Below are 12341 nucleotides of genomic sequence, written 5' to 3'. Positions count from 1 at the left end.
TAACAGAAGGAGGAAAGGGATTTTAAAACTCATCTAAGCCAGGGATTTTCAAACAGGTTTTGACTGAGGAACGCTTCATTCAAACTAAGTGTTACCAAGATGTATGAATACATGAAAACACACCAAGACGGAGCTGCTCTGCCTTAAGGCCAGGTCCAGGCCCCAGTTCCAGCTGCTGCCCCCTACCCCTGAGCACTTCTAAAACCACTCATGGTCACCTAACTACATTGGCCCTGCCATTGAGGCTGAGAAAAAATACTTGACTTGTCCAAGGTCATACAGAAGAGCCAGGATGAGTTCAAGGTCTACTTACTTATGCCAAATTCAGTGACCCTTCCACTGCCCTATGCAGACATAGGGAAAATGTGCTTACTACTGCAAAGGGGTGGCTGATGGCAAAGAGATGCAGCAGGAAAGGAGGACTGCCTATCAAATGCACAGAGGGACAGAGCAGGGCAAAGCCATGCGGTGACTACTAGCTGTTTGGGGGCTCCAAGATGCTGCTTAAATGACAAGACAGCATATCCCACCTTTCTGCTGGATTACCAGCGTGCCATGATCTTCTTGCGTGGTCAAGTCAGCAGACAGCAACTGCTCTCAGGTACTGGGCAGAGCAATACCAAAATGAGTAAGTCAGTCTGCCATCCCCAGTGCTCATGGTCTAGAACAGAAGACACACTGGAAACCCTAAGTAGAGAGAGTGTTAGGCTGCAGTCAGGGACCTGCCGGGCAGCTACAGAAGTAGAGGGAAGCAAGGACATCAGTTCACTGGGAGACTCCAAGAGGACCCAGAAGAACAGACACCCATGCAGGCTTTCCAAGGATGCGTTTGTCTCCAGGTAGACAGGACAGGGGAGGCATGTGGTTCAGAGAGAACAGAAACAGTTTTCAAAGCGTGGCAAATTTGCTCATTTACAGCTTAGAAAGACCCCCGAGGTGGCACTGTGGAAATCCACGGCGAGAGGCAGCTTCTGCAATGGTTGAACTGAGAGGACTAAGAGGAGGGATGGGAGACAACGGTGGTTTTCAGAAGGAAACTCAGCACGAGGAAGGGGAGCCATAAAGGGACAGGAGGGCTCCCCGGCTCCCACGGTTCTGGAGAACTGCTGGAAGGTGGTGCCGCACGCGACAAAAAAGAGCTCAGGCGGGGAAATGAGGAGCCAGCTTCTGCTGCCAGGAGTTCAAGGTGCTGGTGGGTCCTCCAAGAGGAGGTGTGTAGCGGGGAGATGGGTGTAGGGGTCTGATGGTGCACACAGCACAGGCTGGGCTTGTCCTCAGCTTTAATTTCTAAAGGAAAAGTCACAGCCTGTTTCCCCTGTGTGTCACAGAGCTTGTTTTAACCTTCAGCTCTGAGGGCTTTAATAAGGAGAATTCACTGAAAATTTGTGTTGGTTCTTTCCTTTTTCCCTAAGCTATCTAGTGGAATCCAAACCCTATCAGCTTTTACCACAAGTTAGCTGGCGAGTGCAGCCACACCCCAGACAAACTGGCTTCCTCTGTTCCATCTGAATTAAGAAACAAATTTCAGTAATAATAAAAACACATGACATAAAAATGTAGAGTGTATGTCCAGTTTAGCTTTGTCCCATCCATTCTTTCATGGAATAAAATTATCGGCATTTTTCAAGCAATAAAAGTAGCGTATGAAGAAGGTAAATGTACAGTCCCCAGGCCAGGGAGCCTGCAGTTGCTCAGAACTGAGTTAGGTACATGGTTAGCGGTCAGTCAATATGTCTCCACCAAGTAACTCATGGTACTGAGACACAACACGCCAAAGCATGGGCAATATTAAAAATAGAGAAAGGCTGAGACATCGAACATCAGCTCTAGGAGCTGATAATTAATTGGCTAGATAAGCCAGTACCAAAATGAAAATGTAAGGACAGATGTGACAAACATCAACAGAAATTAAATGTCCAAAAGTTCAGAGGTAAGAAATAGCAAGTTGGACCAGAGCAATGAGGAAGCGTTTCCTGGAAGAGAGGTGCTGTCTAAACTCAGTGTAAAAGGATGAGCTGGGTTTGGACAAGCAAATAAAGGAGAGGGCAGCTAGGATGGAGGGAAAGAATGGACTGAAAAAGTGATGCGGGTACCACCAGGTGTTTCAAGACTAGAGAAGAGGTGATTTGGGGTGGAGCAGAGGGTCCACACAAGACTGTGACCTAAGACAGGACCGGAGGGGGTCTGAGAGCCCTAATGCCTGTTGAACTTTATCAGGGAAGGCCTTGGGCAATCCCAGAAGGGATTCTCAGCAGAAAAGGACATGGGGCATCAGAGGGGTGGGAGTAGGGGGATAACCACACCGACTGCTAACCTGATCATACCCCAGGGGAGAAGAGAGTGAGGGCAGGAGAGGAGCAGAGCAGAACAGAGCAGGGGTGCCTTTGTGAAGAGAGCCTGTGAGGTTGGCCTTGAAGACTGGGCTATTTGGGATGTTGAGATGGAAAGACAATGTCCTGGAGGCTGGAAATGTGGCACAGATGAGGAAAATTGCAAAGTCCAGCTGCCTTAAATGCAGGACGTGACTAGGAAGTCAGAGGCATGAGGCAAAAGGCAGACTGCAGGCACAAGTCGGGGCCTGCAGAGGACTGGCCTTTGCCCAGGAGGCAGTGAGAGTGTCTGGAAGTGGTTGATAAGGACACTTTCTGGATCAGAAGTCATGTGTGAGAACACTGAGTAATGACGGCTTAACAGTTGGCAACATTCCCAGCATTCCAGTTGAGTAGTGAGGATGGTCTGGAAGGATCCGGGAAGGGAATGCTCCGGAGGCTCAGCAGAGGGGTGGAGGGAGCCGGGCACACGGCAGTGCCTGCCTCAGTGGGAACGTGGGCACCGGGAAGACTGGGAGTGAGGGACTGAGGGGCATCTCGGCGCATGACCTGAAAGTCTGAATGTGTTGTGGGAAGTTTTGGAGATTTTGAACAAACATTCTCACAGACCCTCTGCTTTTGTGAACTGTGAAGTATGACCAAATAATGTTTATATCAATGCTCTCTGAACTTCCCGAGTACAAGGACCCACACCCACACCCACACCCACCGCCCCCCTAGACTACTTTCTGTGTCCTCTCTGCACACATGCTGAAGGTGCTCTGAGCACAGTAAGAACCTCTAAAAACACTCTTAAATTGTGAGGCATAGCATCTTTATAGAAAAAGTAAGTAAGGCACACTGGTGCAAGTTAAAGAATTATGCTAAAGAATCATACCCCTGTAAAATCTCCTCCAGGTCAGGAAATAAAATGTTGGCAGCGCCCCAGAAGCCAGCTGTGTGCACCTCCCAATTCACAACCCCACTGTCACGCTCAGCAGTGGCCACACTCCTCAATTTTGTGACTACCATTTCCTTCCTTTACTTTCTACGCTTAATACCTGCATATGCATCCTCAAATTATAGCATAGTTTTGTCAATGTAAGTTAAATAAATCATGAGACCGAAATAAATAAAATTAAATTTAGAAACATGATAGTGTGCCACTGGGACAGACAACAGAGCAGTGGAAGAGAATTCAAAGACTAGAAACAGACTTAATCAACAGCAATCAAAACAGTATGGCATAAAAACAGACACATGGACCAATGGGATAGAACAGAGAGCCCAGAAATAAACTCACACATATATGGTCAATTAATTTAAAACAGAAGAGCCAAGAATATACAATGGAGAAAAGACAGTCTCTTCAATAAATGGTGTTGGGGAAACTGGACAGCCACATGCAAAAGAATGAAACTGGTCTACTATCTTACGCCACACACAAAACCTAACTCAAAATGGATTAAAGATTTGAAAATAAGACTTAAAACCATAAAACTCCCAGAAGAAAACATAAGGAGTAAGCCCATTGACATCAGTCTTGATGATGAGTTTTTGGATCTGACTCTAAAAGCAAAGACAACAAAAGAAAAAAATCAACAACTGGGCCTACATCAAACTAAAAAGCTTTTGTAAAGTAAAGGAAATCATCAATAAAATTAAAAGGCCGCCTGCTAAGTGGAAGAAAATATTTGCAAATCACTTATATAATAAGGGATTAATATCCAAAATATATAAGGAACTCATGGAACTCAATAGCAGGGGGAAAAAAAAAAAGGAATCCACTTTAAAAATGGGCAGAAGATCTGAATAAACATTCTTCCAGAGAAGACGCACAGAGGGCCAACATGCACATGAAAAGATGCTCAACATCAATAATCAGCAGGGAAATGCAAATCACAACCTTACCTCATACCTGTTAGAATGGCTATTATCAAAAAGACAGGAAATAAAAAGTGTTGGTGAGGATATGGAGAAAAGGGAACCCTTGTGTACTGTTAATAGGAATTTGATTGGTGAAACCGCCAGGGAAAACAGCATGAAGTTTCCTCAAAACATGAAAAATAGAACTACTGTATGTCCAGCAATTTCACTCCTGAATATTTATCCAAGGAAAATGAAAACACTAACTTGAAAAACTATACTTATCTTTATGTTTATTGCAACATTATTTACAATAACCAAGATATGAAAACAACCTAAGTGTTCATCCATGGATGAATGGACAAAGAAAATGGAGTAACATATATATATGTAATATATATGTGTATGTGTGTCACACACACACAACCGAATATCATTAGGTCATAAAAAAAGAATGATATCCCGGCACTGTGACAACATGGATGGCATTATGTAAGTGAAATAAGGCAGACAAAGAAAGACAAATACCGTATGATCTCATTATTTGTGGAATCTAAAACAAAACAAAACCAGGATCATAGATACAGAGAACAGATTGGGGGTTGCCAGAGGCAGCGTGTGGGGAGTGAGTCAAATGGGTAAAGGGGGTTAAAAGATACAAACTTCCAGTTATGAAACAAATACCATGCAGGTGTAATGCACAGCATGGTGAGTATAGTTAATAATACCGTATCACCTGCTTGAAAGTTGCTGAAAGAGTAGATCTTAAAAGTCCTCATCGCAAGAAAAAAAATTGTAACCATATATGGTGACAGATGTTAACTAGACTTATTGTAATGATCACTTCACAATATATATAAATATTGAATCATTATGTTGTACATCTGAAACTAAAATGTCAGTTATATCTCAATAAAAAAAATAGGCCCAAGTATGTGTATGAATTAGATGATTACTTAGCAGCACTATTTACAATAGCCGAGACATGGAAGCAACTTAAATGTTCGACAGATAAATGGATAAACATGTGGCACATATGCTCAGTGGTATACTACTCAGCCATAAAAAGAGTGAAATAATGCCATTTGCAGTAACATGGATGGATCTAGAGATTATGATGCTAGGTAAAGTAAATCAGACAGAGAAGGACAAATATCGTATGATATCATTTAGATGTGGAATCTAAAATATGACACAAATGATCTTATTTAAAAACAGAAATAAGTTCACAAATGTAGAAAACAAACCTATGGTTACCAAAGGGGCACGGGGGTTGGGGAGGGATATATTAGAAGTCTGAGAGTAACATGTACAAATTACTCTATATAAAATAGATAAACAACAAGGTCCTGCTTTATAGCACAGGGAACTATATTCAATATCCTATAATAAGCCATAATGGAAAAGAAGATGAAAAAGAAAATGTATATATATGTATAAATGAATCATTTTGCTGTTCACCAGAATCTAACACAACGTTGTAAATCAACTATACTTAAATAAAAAGAGAATTAGCTGATAGGTATTTCATATCCTTTATCAAAACAGATTACAAATGGACTAAAGATTTACTGTAAAAATTGGAGCAATAAAAGTACTAGAAGAAAACAGATATTTATGGTATCTTGAGGTGGAAAGGCTTTTCTAAGGATAATACCAAAGGCTAAAGCCATAAAGGAAAAGAATGCCAGATTTGTCTACAAAGAAACACAAAGCTTCAGTAAATCAATAAACACAGGAGCCAAAACTAAAAAGAAAACATCAAAAAGGGGAAATTACATGTGACATCAGACTAACAAAGCAATTGTGTCCTTGGTTCTTACAAATCAGTAAGAAACTAAAACAGTGGAAAAGGGGCTGGGGCACTGTCTCAGTTAACTATTGCCGTAAACTTGATGAGTAATAAAGAGACCCAGAATTCTAGTGTGAAATGACACTTATTCTTAGTACGACACACAGGGCAACTCAGGTTGCTCGGGCTTGGGCTCGGCTGCAGGTGGGGTCCAGGTGCAGTCCCCTGTGTTCCTCCCTGCTTCTGGCGGCAGGCTGGCCAGGGCACGTGCTTCTCACAGGGGTGGCAGGGGACCAGCAAACACTCCCCACCCCCTAGGCACATTTCAGACCTTTAGTCACAAATCTTCTGCTGACACTTTATCAGCAGGTCACATGCCCAAGCCTCACCTTAGTTGGCTGTGTAAATAGATTCTGCTGCTAGTGGAAGGGAAGGTGATCAACACTTGACCGAGTGTGTGTGTCCCTCCCAGATTCATACGCTGAAATCTAACCCCCCCTCCCCCCCGCCCCGTGCTGGTGTGAGGAGGCAAGGCCTTCGGGAGGTGGCTGGGTCGTGAGGGCTCTGCCTTTATAAAAGGCCCAGAGAGCTCTCCTGCCCTCGGCCATGTGACTACGCAACAAGAAGAGGACGTCTGTAACAGGAAGCAGATCCTCACCAGACACTGAACCTGCCGGTGCCTTGGTCTTGGACCTCCCAGCTTCCAGAACTGTGAGAAATAAGCTCCACCCAGTCTGTGGCAATTTATTATAGAAGCCCAAATGGTCTAAGACAGCAGGTATCAATGGGGCTACTTGAAAAACGTGGACAAATGACCAATTAGCATGTGAAAAACAAGTGCAGCATTATTAACATGGAAAATGCAAGTTGAAACAAAAATACAGTATTCTTTGTGGCCTACCAGGTTGGCAATTGCAGACTAACGACATCTGGTGTCGGTGAGGATCAGAAGCAGGCGGCTCAGGAGTCTGATGGAGGACTGTAAACTGGTGTCATCCTCCAGAGGGTGACTGCACGTTTATAACACGTAGTCCTATACCCTGCAACCTCACTTTTCTATTCTACAGTCTTACCAGTGTGACAGCCTAACAATGTGTCACAAGAATATGCAACACAAAGTACTCTGTAATAGCAAAACCTAGAAAGAGTCCTAAGCCCAACAATAAGGGACATTAACAGGACATAGAAATACGTGGCAAAAGCAGCATTTAGGAGACCTTTTTAAAACTGGAGATGACAAAAGAACTGAAACTAACCCACGTTTCAGGAAATACAGAGTTTTATGTTGTGCATATTTGTTGGCATAAAAATACTCACAGAACAGTAAATAGAAACAGAGTATAAAACAATTCAAAAAGTATGATCAAGTTTTGCTTTAAAAATAAATGTATGTATTATATATGCAGCAAAAGTCTCGACGGTGATACACCAGAGACAATGGTGATTTTTGGAGGGTAGGATCATGGACTTCATTCTCTTTTCCACTTGTATATTTTCATCTTTCTATAATAAGTAGGCATTAATTTTGTCATAAGAAAAATGCAGTTTTAAAAATGTTAATGATGCTTAAAATAGTTTTAATAACGGGGATATTTGCTATAATATTAAGTTAAAAAAGGAAGATACACAGTTGTTGAGACAGTAAGAATAATAGTCATGTAAAAAAATAAGTGTTGAAAATACCAAAGTAGATGCCTTTGAACAGTGTAAATGATTTTAAGTTATACTCTTTTTATAATTAAAAAATATTTTCTAAAGAAAAATGCTGGGCAAAATAATTTAGGATCCTTTAACAAATTGAATTGTCTCTGTAGTCAGATGTCAAAGAAAATACATACGCAAGACCCATGGTCCTCAAACTGCAGTGACTCCAGGAGGCACCCGGAAGACTTGTTTAAAGGCCGCTTCCAGTCCCCCAAACCGAGATAACGTGGCAGGCGGCACAGCGCTGCCCGGCTGTGATTCCTGCGGCACAGCTGTAGTTGCTGGTCCCAAATAGCATAATGGGAATGTCTCAACACAGTATCTTCTAATACGGACAAATTTTTCATTGTCTCTCCAAGTATTATAATTCTGTTCCTCATTTTATCTTTGAATTTCAACCTTTGTGATAATGAGCATTTAAGACTTTGCTTTCTCAGTGGCCAGTTATTCAGAAAAGTTCTTCCTGGAGGGAGGGTATAGCTCAGTGGTAGAGTGCACGCTTAGCATGAGGTCCTGGGTTCAATCCCAGGCCCTCTGTTTAAAAAGAAAAGAAAGAAAATTCTGTATTGGCCAGCTCTTGGGAAACAGCATCTTTCAGTTCAGTCCCTTCACTTCACAAATGAGGTTCTGACCCCAGAGAAAGTTTGCAGCTTGCCTGAGCCCCTTGCCTGCTCCCCGGGCTCCTCCTGATTCCCCAGCAACCCAGTTTTCTCCAGCCCCTTCAGCTTTTCAATGGTAATTTGTCGCTTAATGGCAAACATGTTATTCTGACTTTAGTCCACGCTCGTCTTGGGACGGAGACATCATCGGGAACAGACTCTAGACAGAATCTGGGTTTCCCCATTCCGCTGTGCGCTGACACCTACGCTACTGCCAACGTCCAGCGGTCCCCAAACCAACACGCCCCGGGTTAATAAAAGCCCAAAGCTGACTCAACTGTAGTCAGATTTTAAATATAACTTGTGCAGAATTAGCAAGTACTAGCAAGTTCTGAAAACATTTAAAGGTAATTTCTTTCATCATCTAGCATTTCCTCAGGAATTTTGGACGGCTCTTTGGAGAAGACAGCCAGCATACCTTACAGTGTATGAAGTGATGCACAGAAATACCAAAACCAGTAAGTATAGTTTCCTTGCCAAAACTTTTAGAATCTTTGTCCTAATAGTCCTGTATTTTCTGAGTAAGCCATGCAAAAAAAAAAAAGTAATTTATCTGTCTCTGTGACAGTTAACATTTATTGAGCTATATATGCCAGACATTATGCTAATAATTCTATATACAACATCTCACTTATGTAACAACTGAATGAGTTGGGTGCTAGCATTACCCTCATTTTATAGATGAGAAGACTGAGGCTTCGAGAGAATAAAAAGCTTACCCAAATACATGCTTCTGGCAAGTACTGGAGCCAAGGTTTGAACTGAGCTGGTCTGACACAATGTTCCTGCTCTCCTAACCATTCTGCTACGTGTTTCTCTGACTAGCTGTCATTTATCATTCATCTATCTGTCAATGAATATAATCGCAAAAAAGGGACATCAGAATTGAGTTTTTCCCTATTTTTAATCTTCTTAAAACTTTCCTGTTATGTTTTCATATAATAATTTTAAAATATGTGCGTCATACTTACGCATGTGATTTTTGTGGGTATAACTGCCAACTAAAGTTAGCACTTTGCCCAAATGTAGATACACTTGTATCAATGTATACTTAAGAATTTTAAAGTGATGTTTGTTTGCCAGAGATGAGAAAAAATGTTATATTACATTTTCAATGTAATAGTACATTTAAAATGTGATGATAAGAACAAGAATGGTATCAGTCACAGGTTCGACTGCAGTAAAAAGAAATCACTCTGTTAAAGAGAAGTTATTTAATACAGGAAGTTAAGTGCTTATAAAATTGAAGGCTGGACAAACCAGCTCTGGACTGGGCTTCTAGGGATAGCCCCCACAATGACACTGCTCAGCTGTCCTTCCAGGGGAGCTGCTCCTGCCCCACAGAAAGCAGGATGAGCAATCAGGAGGTTGTCACGGAGTTGCCATCGCTGTGGTCCAGGGATCAAAAAGTGGCTGTAACTGCCCTCTGACATCTGCAAAGCTGGGGATTGGACATCAGACCATGGCTGCAGCAAAATTCGACAGTTGACAATGCAGGAAGATTCTCTCCATCGTGCTTCTACCTTTGAAATCCAAAACCAGTACGTGAAATTTATGTAATGTAATTTGTACTTAGAACCAGAGCTGTAAGTACTCTGTGAATTCATTACAGTGTTGTGGGCTGTGTCATACAGGAAGACATCCCAGAAGGAATTTAGGGATTGAGTGGCAATTTAAGATTTCCACCGCAGAGCACGTTATCAGATAACACAGCACTGAATTCCCATGGCTGCGAGGCACTGTTGAGGCCCGCGGCAAACCGTCAGCTCGATCAATGGATGGCCGCCTCCAGTGCTTTATGAAGAGGTATGATTATTCAATGTTATTCAACATGCTCCATTGGAATCGCTACACAAACAGGGGCTAAGGGAAAAGAAACTTGGATTGCAGATTTTCTTAAATTGTCTACATCATCTCTTGCTAAAAGCTTGTTTGTCTCAAGAGGTTACATACTGTCAACAGATATGAGAGAGCTGCCTTGATGAAATATGTTCTAAGGACAAAAAGATAAAACAGGAATTAGCAACATTTTTTTCTGTGTCAACAGAGACTAGAAAATAATTCAGCATAATAATATGGGGAAATGCTTATGATACCATATTAATTTTAAAAGGATGCAAAATTACATATAGCATGATCACAATATATCATAAAACAACAAAAATCTTACCGGTAATCAAAGAATAATGAGATGCCACTTATTACCCATCAGATTGGCAAAAATTAAAAAGACTGACAATATCCAGGGTTGGGGATTGTGGGAGGAAATGAATAGTCTCGTGCAATTTAGATTTGAGTGTAAATTGCCCAGAATTCTTGCCAAGTTGTCTGATATCAAAAGAATGGGTCTGACCTGCTTTGTGACGGTCAGCCAGGACTATGTGAAAGCCAGAGGGACTCTCAGGAAAGTTCTACCTTCTAAAAATTAACTCTACACAGCCTCATTAAAAACCTGCTCACTCTCGGTGGAAGTAACTCAACCCTAGATCTCCTCTTCCCAGTAATGGAAAAACATAACAGTAGAAGCTATCATGGTGCAACTCAAGTGCACAATACCTGGGCATAGCAACGAACAAATTATAGGCACTGTTATAAAGATTGCCAATCTCCCATACGCTTCATCACAATATTCTTTTATTTTCTTCATAGCCTTAAATATTAATTGAAATCATTTTAAAGTTTTATATATATACATATATGTCTTTTGTACTGAAATTAGGGCCCTCTATCTTGCAGAGACATCCCATTCCCTTGGAGAAGTTCTTAGATGACACATTAGATATTCACCAAGACTTCCTGAATGACTGAATAAATGCTACCTATGCCATTAATTTTCCAGGGAGGTTGTGGTCCTGCGCAGGATAAAGTTTGTGAATGACGGAGTCTACCTCCCGTTTTTCTAGCAGGCATAACCCATTTGAAATTGCCTATCCTGCCTGCTTTCTTAGAAATGGTGTTTTCCCCTCCTTTGCCTAGACCCCTCAGCAGCATAATGGGGCAGGAGGAGGTGAGGCCAGGGTTGGAGGATGGAGAAAAAAGAATTGCTTGGGGGCCTTTTCTCCCCCTAGGCTCCAGCTGTTATAGTAATAGCTTAGCAGGGTGAGGACGATTTATCTGGATGATCGTGACCTCAGAGAATAACAAAATGTGACACTCATCCCAGCTCTGAAACAAATCAGAAACAGCACTCACTCATTCATCCATTCAACAGATACTGACTGAGCACCTACCACATACCAGGCACTTGATTTGTGCTAACAGGAGTGCTGTCTATAGGACCAAGCAGATCACTCCTTTGGATACTTCCTATAATCTTCAATCTGCTAAGTAATAATTATCATAAAGTGACTCCACCCCACTGCACACACCTGAAAACTGGGTATGATCAATGAAGGGCAGACGGTGTTAGGATTCCATAGTTTTGGTGTGCTCTTATCCATCTGGAAAATATCACACTAAAGGCTAATTGCTACGTTTTGGCTCTCCGACTTTTCTCTGTGCCCTATTTTCTATTCTGCTTGCTTTCAGTAAATCTTACCAGTTTTTCTAACCCCGTATGGTAACCTGATTCCTCCTTTCCTCTAACTAGGGCAAAAGGAAGGCACATCGATTCTCTTTTGCTGCATCTTCACAGCCTTCATTCACCGTGGGCCAGGTTCTCAGTAACCTATGTCTAGGTGACCGAGTCTCCGCACTGGTCTCTTGGCGTTGAATCATTCCCACGACAACTTTACACACCACTTTCAGACGTATATCTGTACCCCCTCATCTCTTTTTAATAGCATCTTGCCTTTTAATATACCTGATTACTCTCTGTGAAATTTGAGGTTCATACCAAGTCCACCATATAGGAAGTTCAGTAGAAGTAACGAATCAGCCGCCTCTGCGCGAACGGGCCGTATCTTCCCTGATCACACCGGTGTGTGTGCTCTTCAGTCTGAACACAGCTGGAAACTGCCCTACGATATTCTTATATTGTTACTCATTGTTCAACTGGCTTAGGCCTCGTGT

This window comes from Camelus ferus, chromosome 9 (genome assembly GCF_009834535.1).
Source record: "Camelus ferus isolate YT-003-E chromosome 9, BCGSAC_Cfer_1.0, whole genome shotgun sequence".
NCBI lineage: Eukaryota > Metazoa > Chordata > Mammalia > Artiodactyla > Camelidae > Camelus > Camelus ferus.
The sequence above is the reverse complement of the archived record's forward strand: the minus strand, read 5'-3'. Positions refer to the sequence as shown.